Source organism: Palaemon carinicauda, chromosome 27 (assembly GCF_036898095.1).
Source record: "Palaemon carinicauda isolate YSFRI2023 chromosome 27, ASM3689809v2, whole genome shotgun sequence".
NCBI classification, from domain to species: Eukaryota; Metazoa; Arthropoda; class Malacostraca; order Decapoda; family Palaemonidae; genus Palaemon; species Palaemon carinicauda.
Genome location: NC_090751.1, coordinates 59851088 through 59861187, shown reverse-complemented (window position 1 = coordinate 59861187; position 10100 = coordinate 59851088).

Genomic DNA, 10100 nt, shown 5'->3' with positions numbered 1-10100 from the left:
CAGTGACATTGGCCTATTAAGCAGAACAATATCCTAGAGACTGACCATATTTACATATGATCAGCCCCAAGCCCCATCTCCGCCCAAGCTAAGACCAAGGAGGCCCAGGCAATGGCTGCTGATGTCTCAGCAGATAGACCTATAGGCTCCCCCAAACCCCAATCCTTAGCTCACAAAGATGGCGAGGTAGCAGCGACCAACAGAACTAACGAGTCTGAGCGGGACTCGAACCCCAGTGTGGCAATCACCAAGCAACGACGCTACTACCACGCCACGACAACACTATACTATTGTATTGCATTTTATAGAAATCCTTTGCAATTTTTATCACTCCATCCCTATTGTGGATAATATTTCCATATTCCTCCATTAAAACAAACATCTATTGGCGCCCTGTTCCAAGTCTTATTTTCATCAATTTGATGCTCCTTCCTTTCTTTAGTGTTTCTTCAGTTTTGGTCTGATTGTGTTTACAAATATTTTAGCACGATCATCTTGCTGTGTAACTAGAATAGCTTAAATAAATAAATTGGTGTATATATATATATATATATATATATATATATATATATATATATATATATATATATATATATATATATATATATATGTGTGTGTGTGTGTGTGTATATATATATATATATATATGTGTGTATATATATATGTATATATATATGTATATATATATATATATATATATATATATATATATATATATATATATATATATATATATATATATCAATGAATAATAATGTTTAGATATAGGCTACATTTATTCAATGTAACCTATCATAATACTGTAGAAGCTTGGTAAATCTCAAAGCGGTATGCACGTGTGAGCGACGTTTATTTACATTGATCACCATGCTTACCACCACCCATCTCCCCCGCCCCAAGACAGTGGTGGTCTTCACGTAAATACTACCATTGCCCGGTATGGGTCTTGCGGCATCTAGGGATAGGATACATATGGTTTCCAAAATGAATCGAGTGTTTTGAATTAATTGTAAAGAATCCTTCAGCCTAGGATATCTTAATAATACAAAAATTACTTATATTTTTTCACCTCATAATCGTCAATTATCTTTAACTTATTTTCTAGATTGCCCCAACTTTAATCAGAATTGGGAATATGTACTTATTGTTTATTATCTTTAGAATATTTGCCATATTTTGATTATACTCTTCCCTCCAGTAGTTTTTATCGATTTGATGATTATAATTTTTATGCTGAATCTGATACCAACATTTCAAATATTTAAGTTGGGTTCCTATTGTATTTCTAAAGCTTCTCATTAGTATTATTTGTCTCTGTCTGGCATACTACTATTTTGGTTCTCTTCTTGACAGGACTGAATCTAAAGTAATTTTTCGGTCGGTGATTCTTAACTTTTAACATGTACAATACAGTATTATCTTTCTTTTTTCGAGAATATAGTTTTACACTCTTTTGCATAGATACTATTGGCCACAAGAATCTTATACACCTTTAGTTAAACCATATGTGATCTAGTAACACTTAACCACCATGTCCAGATGCAGGACATCCTCTTTTACCTAATCTCACTTACTTTTCACATAATTGAAGATATTTACTTAGTTGATGGGATAATCTTTGAATACTGTAATTTATCCGTTCATTCAAGTAAGCCTTTTATACTGTATTGCATCTATCGAGTTTATTGGTATTTAAGAGAACTGGCCTCCCTTTCCCATTCCACTCAACCACTCCCTCCTCTATCCTTCTCTGGTCTACATCCCCCCCCCCTTCTCTCTCTCTCTCTCTCTCTCTCTCTCTCTCTCTCTCTCTCTCTCTCTCTCTCTCTCTCTCTCTCTCTCTCTCTCTCTCTCTCTTTGCCCCAGCTTCTTCTCTGCCCCCCCTCTCTCTCTTTCTTCAGGTCCCCCAATTCCTAATATTTTCGTCGTGCTTGCTATGCCACCTTCCAATCCCCTTCTGTTTTTACTATCGGTGTGGCTTTAAGGCTTTAGCTATCAAACTTGCTCTAAAACGAAAGTATACTTAATCATAAACTCCGTCACTCCCATCACCCTCTTTTCGTACTACCTCTCTCTCTCTCTCTCTCTCTCTCTCTCTCTCTCTCTCTCTCTCTCTCTCTCTCTCTCTCTCTCTCTGCCACTTCTAAATGAAGCTTTATTTCGTGGCTCACTAGTGACTTGGAACACTGTTAACACTGTACTCTGTACAGTTCCAGAGAGAAATTCTAAAGATTGTCCATTATACATAAAAACTCGAAATGAACGTACTGCATTTCATTTAAATTCTTCACACACCCACACCCACACGAATATATATATATATATATATATATATATATATATATATATATATATATATATATATATATATATATATATATATATATATATATATATATATATATTCGTTATATGAATTATTGAAAGCCATAAAGTAAAGTGTCAAACATAGCATTCATGAAGGCCTATTTGCATGTTACTAATCACCATATTATAAACAATGGAACACTTGAGTAGCAATGAGCTTAGGCCCTAAAGCCTTTGTTACTTAAGGATAATAAGTCTAGTATATCATCATCATCTCCTCCTTCGCCTATTGACGCAAAGGGCCTCAGTTAGATTTCGTCAGTCGTCTCTATCTAGAGCTTTTAAATCAATACTTCCCCACTCATCATCTCCTAATTCACTCTTCATAGTCCTCAGCCATGTAAGCCTGTGTCTTCCAATTCTTTTAGCGCCTTGTGGAGCCCAGTTGAAAGTCCTGTGAACTAAGCTCTCTTGGGAAGTGTGAAGAGCATGCCTAAACCATCTCCCTGTACCCCTCACTATGATCGCATACACTTATGGCACTTGAGTAATCTCTCTTATGGTTTCATTTCTAATCCTGTCCTGTCATTTAACTCCCAATATTCTTCTGAGGGCTCTCAATATATAGACAATAATTTCAAGCATATTACTATACCTTGAACACTACATTCAATGATTACTCTCTGCTTTAAACTAAATAAAAACAGGTAGCCCATAAGGTTAAAATCAGATCAAATATTTGAAACACGCTCTCTTGTTTTGTTATAACTGAAGGCTATTTACAGAACGAGATTGCTTTTTCTTATAAACACTCTCTTGTTGAATCAGGAATAGAACATAATCCATAGTTCAGTGTTAACAGTATTCCAAGTCGCAATTGGGCCACGACACAGAGGTTGATTTTGAAGTGACAGATTCATATATATATATATATATATATATATATATATATATATATATATATATATATATATATATATATATATATAGAGAGAGAGAGAGAGAGAGAGAGAGAGAGAGAGAGAGAGAGAGAGAGAGAGAGAGAGAGAGAGAGAGAGAGAGAGAGAGAGAGAGAGAGTGTGGACAATAAGGAAAAGTAGTATGAAAAGAGGGTGTAGGGAGGGAAGGAGTTTAAGATTAAGTATGCTTCCGTTTTACGGAGAGTTCGGTAACTAAAACCATAAAGCCAAGCAGATAGTAAAAAAAGAAAGTGATTGGAAGGTGGGACAGCAATTACGAAGAAAATACTAGGAATTGAGGTATTGTTGAAGAGAGAAAGAGGGGTGAAGGAAAGGACAGGAGAAGAAAGAGGAGGGGAAGAAGGAGAAGGCGGTGAGAGGGGGAGATTGAGAGCAGGGGGAGAGAAAGAAAAGGATTGAAGACAAGGGATAGATAGGAGGGAGTACTAGATTGGAATGGGAATGGGAGATCAGTTCTCTTAAATAACACCAAGCATAAATGCAACGAGTTTAAGAATGTTACAGTACAATTATGTGAAAATAAAGCGAGGAGAGGATATCGAATGTCTGGGCATGAGAGGTAAATGTTACCAGATCAAATATGGTTGAGACGAACGTAAGGTGTGTAAGAATACTCGTGGCCAATAGTACATGTTTAGCTCTAGTTCTTATTATCCAAAGGAGATAATCATACTCTTAATTAGTTATAGTAATGTGAAAACAGGCGATCCTTGTATTGCTTATTTATGTAGATGTTTCTTTCCCTATACTACTAAGTTGTGATTATTTGATGTTTGTCCTTAGCGAGGTCTCTATATCTTGGTCCTTAAGTTAGAGTTAGATCTCTACCTATTGACTTCTCATTCTCTTTTTCCTTCAGTAGATAAGGACATTTAGCCTCCAGCTTCGTCGGTCTATTCAACTAAAAAAAAATGCCATCATTAGAAATATGAAACAGGAAAATTGAAAAGCAACAGACAGTGACAATGGAAATGTCTCGATATATATCGCAACCTATTATGAGATACGTAGAACGAAGTGCCACCTGATCTATCATATCGGAGACATTATGCTACTTGAATACATAATTGTATAACCGTGCGCGAGCGAGGCTATTGAATAGAATGAAGGAAACAATAAGATCAGAATAAGGAAACTGATCACTCGCCTCTGAAATAGTCGAGGGAAAATTTTCATTTATTAACACACACACACACATACATATATGTATATTCTCTCTCTCTCTCTCTCTCTCTCTCTCTCTCTCTCTCTCTCTCTCTCTCTCTCTCTCTCTCTCTCTCTTTATATATATATATATATATATATATATATATATATATATATATATATATATGTGTGTGTGTGTGTGTGTGTGTGTGTGTGTGTGTGTGTGTGTGTTGGGGGTGGGGCGTTGTTTAATATGCCTAGTTAGTAAATAGATATATTCATAAGTAGTAAAGATAGGCTAACGGCAATGTCGCTGCCAGTAGAAGTTGTTCTGAGGATTAATGTGATACTGTTATCTAATCTCTCGATAAAGTCAGTTAGCGATAACTCATTCTGAATTTCAGCAATTAAATGAGTCTGTCTCACTCGAACACGTTATATTATATACATTATAATAAACTATATTTACAAATTTGTGCAAGATGAAAACAACTAAATTTGATTTACCGATACATTTTTACTACAATCAATTTAGTAGGATATCACTGAGATATTAAGTAAAACAACGAAATTTAAATAATGTTTTCCAAGATACAGATAGGAAATCATATTAAGATGAATTTATCCTAAAGCCGTTAAACATTATCAATGAAATTGTGTGATTTACCTCCAGGTTCTCGATTGAATATCATTATTATTATTATTATTATTATTATTATTATTATTATTATTATTATTATTATTACTACTAGCTAAGCTACAAACCTAGTTGGAAAAGGAAGAAGCTATTAGCCCAAGGGCTCCAACAGGGAAAAATAGCTCAGTGAGGAAAGGAAATAAATAAACGGTATAAGTAGTAGTGAACAGTTAAAATGAAGTATTTTAAAAACACTAACAACATTAAAACAGACATTTCATATATAAACTATAAAAAGACTTATGTCAGCCTGTTCAACGTAAGACATTTGCTGCAAGTTTGAACTTTTGAAGTTTACTGATTCAACTACCAGATTAGGAAGATCATTCCACAACTTGGTCACAGCTAGAATAAAATTTCTAGAATACTTTGTAGTATTGAGCCTCGTGCTTGAGAAGGCCTGTCTATTATCTTGAAACATTTCTTCTCATATGGAATAGCGTAAGGAAGTTAAGGTATTCTTTTTGATTGACACGAAATCTTCCATTATTTCTCCATTGACGTAAAATCTTTAGCTACTAATAAATTGAAACGAAGTCTTAGGGTATCTCCTTATTGGCTGTATTGGTCCGTCGTTGTTTATTGACACAAAATCTTGTATTTCTGCTGACGTGAGGTTTTAAATTATTATTTATGGATTTGAAATATTTCGATGAACCGCATTATTTTGAAATTAAATAAGTTTTTAAGTTTTATTGTTTTTCATAGCAGACACGGAATCCTTAGCATTTAGTACTGACAAGAAATATTTATGTATTTTATTAACCTGATATATATTGTATGTATATATATATATATATATATATATATATATATATATATATATATATATATATATATATATATATATATATATACTTACATAAATGAAATGTTATTCGTGTATGGAAATAAATTTTTTATTCTATACAAGTACTGATTGACAAAATTCACATAAATAGATTAATAAGAATTTAAGGCATATCTTTATAAACATGAACAGTTTTAGTGTTCTGTTGCTGCGAAATCTCTTGTCTTTTTTTTTTTTGGGGGGGGGGGAGAAATCCCCAGATATTTGTTGGTACCTGGTTTAAATTAGCTCAACAGTATGCCAGCATGAATTGAAAGAAATAATAGGCTTGATTTGTACTAATGGACTCTGCCAAACAACCAATCGAGACGTAATTTTAAATCTATATCTTCACGAAATCTTAAAGAAAATATCTACTAATTTAATATGAAATCTTTGGTTATTTTCGAACCAAAACTCGCTAGAAACATCCTTGTTGACATCGTTCCCTTTAGTTATTAGTTTGAAGAAAAGAGATACAGTAGTTTTTTATGGATATGAACGTTTCAAGTACTTCTTAAATGACTTAAAAACTTGTTTATTTCTTTATCACAGGACATTTTTATGTACTTTTTTATTGACAGGAAATTTATAAGAATCCTGTAGTGAACCACGCTAAGAACGTTAGTTTAATCCAACTCGTAAGAAATAATTGGGAATAAATATTAATATATTTAAATCTCAACATTTCTTGCAATACGGGGAGTAGAGCTGTATCGTGGTTTTCTGAAGAATTCTATTTAGAATTCATATGAGAACTCCAAGTTAGGAGACAATTTGATCAAGTCAAGACAAAATGAAATTCGTTGATTATAAAAATTCAATTCTTTAGAACTTCACATTTACAGTTCTTGAAATATATTTTGCAATACCGATTCGAAAAAAAGTCATAGAAGATTTTGATTTTTGGTTTTGTATTATAGAGCCTCCTTTTATCTGTTTGATTATTGTGTTGATACAGAGTCCACGACTTGATGTAAAGTAATATATTTGAACTTTGTAAACGCCTGTATACCATGTACAGTATTATACGATCGAGTCAATATAACTAATAATCTACATAGTAATTCGCATGAAACCAATGGTAAAAGATTAGAAAAAAGTCTAGTGGAAAGTATGTTAGCTTGGTATTATATGGAAATAATTAATACATCTTTTCCTGCGATTTATCACGAGCTCATTGTACTTCTCTGTCTTTACAATGCCCCGAGTTAGAGTTCTCTTCTCCAATGGTGCATTTAAGCACAGTATACTGTCAATTTTCTCTTTCTCTTATTTTCTCCAAACTGTATGTCGGAAAGGTTTCATATAATCGCCAAGGATGCCTTGGTTAATCGAAAGGTTGCCTTTTCCAAATCCTTTTTACCTTCATTGTTGATCTTCAATTTAAAAAATCATCACTAATGTCCTCTGTGCTTATCCATGTTTATATTATTATTTCTTTTATATTTTAATATTTGAGTCTCTTCCTTTTTCCTTAATGGACTGCTTCTGCCGTTGAGACGACTCCTTGGTTTGGCTTGTGATTATAATAAAAATGCATTGTTATGTATGGAGTAAAATTTGCTTTAGCCATTTCATAAAAAGGAAAAACGAATACATCATTGCCTTATGTTGGGAGTTTTTTTCTGGCCTTATATTATCCGGTGTGCAGAATACCTAATATAGATTTATATTCAAATGTAGAATTTAAACATGGAAACATTTAGGATGACATCACCTGGCACTAAATTTGGTATCTTGATTTGACGTCTCGTGCAAACAAAACATGTATTTGCAACCCATGTTCATTTAAAAAAGTTGCTCTAAATATAATGTCCACTAGTGACTAGACAACAAAACAATAATCGTCATAAACATTTCCTTGGTAATCACTATTCATGGTTCATTGTGGCACTTTTAATTTTGTCTCCTCGTATCTGTTGTACAGGAATGCGTGTGTTAGAAAATTCTAAATAATAAAAAACGCCTAATTGGTCGCAACATAGCGAGTAGGCAAACCCATTGTTAGATGCCGCGATTAATTTTCTCGTTCTCTACATGTGTTAACAACTCTCTCTCTCTCTCTCTCTCTCTCTCTCTCTCTCTCTCTCTCTCTCTCTCTCTCTCTCTAGGTACTTTTTGTATGAAATGTAATCATAGAGTGGCGAGTGAGGCTTATTTTACTTGTTTAGCTTTTCTTTCCCCTTTTTGACCGTCTCCCCCCTCAATCATTTGAGTATTTCGGCTGTTAGAGTAGTTCGAGAATACTTCTGAAAGTAGATTGAGAATCTCATAATTAATGAATTATTAGTTTGGAATACTGTTGGAGACGCACATGATATGAAAGAAGCAGAATGGAGAAATATAAGAATGCCTGGATAAGCAGGGGGTAAAGGGAGATAGACGGAGACATAAACCTGATAGATGCTCAGGAAGACAAAGTACATGACAGATGAGAGATGAGAGAACTCATTTCACGTCTAACCCCATAAAGGGAATAGCTGGCGTAAAATGTTTACGATGATGAGCATGATTCGGTGGGATACAATAGTAGCGCTGTTCGGCCTGGCTAAGACGGAGGACGGAACTGGAACCAGGTTAGAATCAATAGTACGAGAGGAAATTAAGAAAATAGGAAGAGCAAAAGGTGGGACACAACCATATGTGGATTTTTGTGTAAGCTTATGAGGTTCTGGATGCATAAGCTTGTAAAGCTTGGTATATATATTGTGGTAGGAAACGATAGATAATATAAGTATAGATGATATAGATTAATGGTAGTTTTTCGGCGTAGTGAAAAAAGGAAAAAGTCCGTAAGGAACAAAAGATAAATTGAGGCAACAATACAGAGAAAAAGTCGGGTAGACCCATTAGCCATTTTTATCACCTAAGGTCTTGGTTCTTAACTTCCTAGAGCTCGCGGCTAAGGAAGTTTGCGCTTACGTGTGTGGGGATAGGCTTCTATAGGATTAATTTAGAATTGATGCAGGAAAAATGTAAAGGAAAAAATAAAATGGCGCTGATCACATTACAATATTCTCGCAGTGTGCACTTTCCATATAGTGTACGTGTAAAAGTAACATCTGTAATCCCTTGTAAGTAGCATTATGAAGTAAGATGTAGTTCAAATATTTTGAAGTTTCAGGTCTTGTCTCTTTCATGGACTGCAAAAAAGAAAAAAAAATGAACGCTCATAAGAATTTTAACAAATCATGGTTTTTGAAACATACAAATTAACGTTAAAAAAAAAAAAAAGGAAAATAATTCAATGTTCCAAGTTGTTATATTTAGATAGTCATATGCTAGCATTGGCTCTTGCTCTACGAGTAGTTATACGTAGTGGACCAAGGCTCTGCAAGCTGGAGTAACTCGATTGATTTTATCTGCATTATACATTCAATGTAATCTAATGGACATAATAACTCAAAATTTCTCCAAATTACTGGACATCTGTCAATGTTTCATGATATAAATGATGTGGAACCTGAAATGATTTCCAATGACACGGTAGCTTTAAATCTAAACCCTTTTCCAAAACATATACGCCTTTTTCTATAATGTAGAGAATGTCAGCCGGACACATTCCATTTTATACTATATTCTAATAAAACAGTGACAAGGGACCAATGGTACCGAGTCAGCCTTCGCTTGCTGTCATTATTACAAATGTTAATGGCGAGAGAGAGAGAGAGAGAGAGAGAGAGAGAGAGAGAGAGAGAGAGAGAGATGGGGGGGGGGGGTTAGGCGGGGGAATTGGCCTCCGTTAAGAATATGGAACTATTCATGTTTTTCCGAATTTTGAGCTTTTAAAATATACAAATACTTTTACAGTATGAATTCTTCATGATTCGTCTGTCATTCTTTTGAGGGAGACGTATTTATTGATTAATTATTTGCGTCTGTTATTCTTTTGAAGGTAGACGTATTTCTTGGTTAATTATTTCGTCTGTTATTCTTTTGAAGGTAGACGTATTTCTTCATTAATTATTTGCGTCTGTTATTCTTTTGAAGGTAGACGTATTTCTTGGTTAATTATTTGGGTCTGTTATTCTTTTGAAGGTAGACGTATTTCTTGGTTAATTATTTGCGTCTGTTATTCTTTTGAAGGTAGACATTTCTTGGTTAATTATTTGCGTCTGTTATTCTTTTGAAGGTAGAC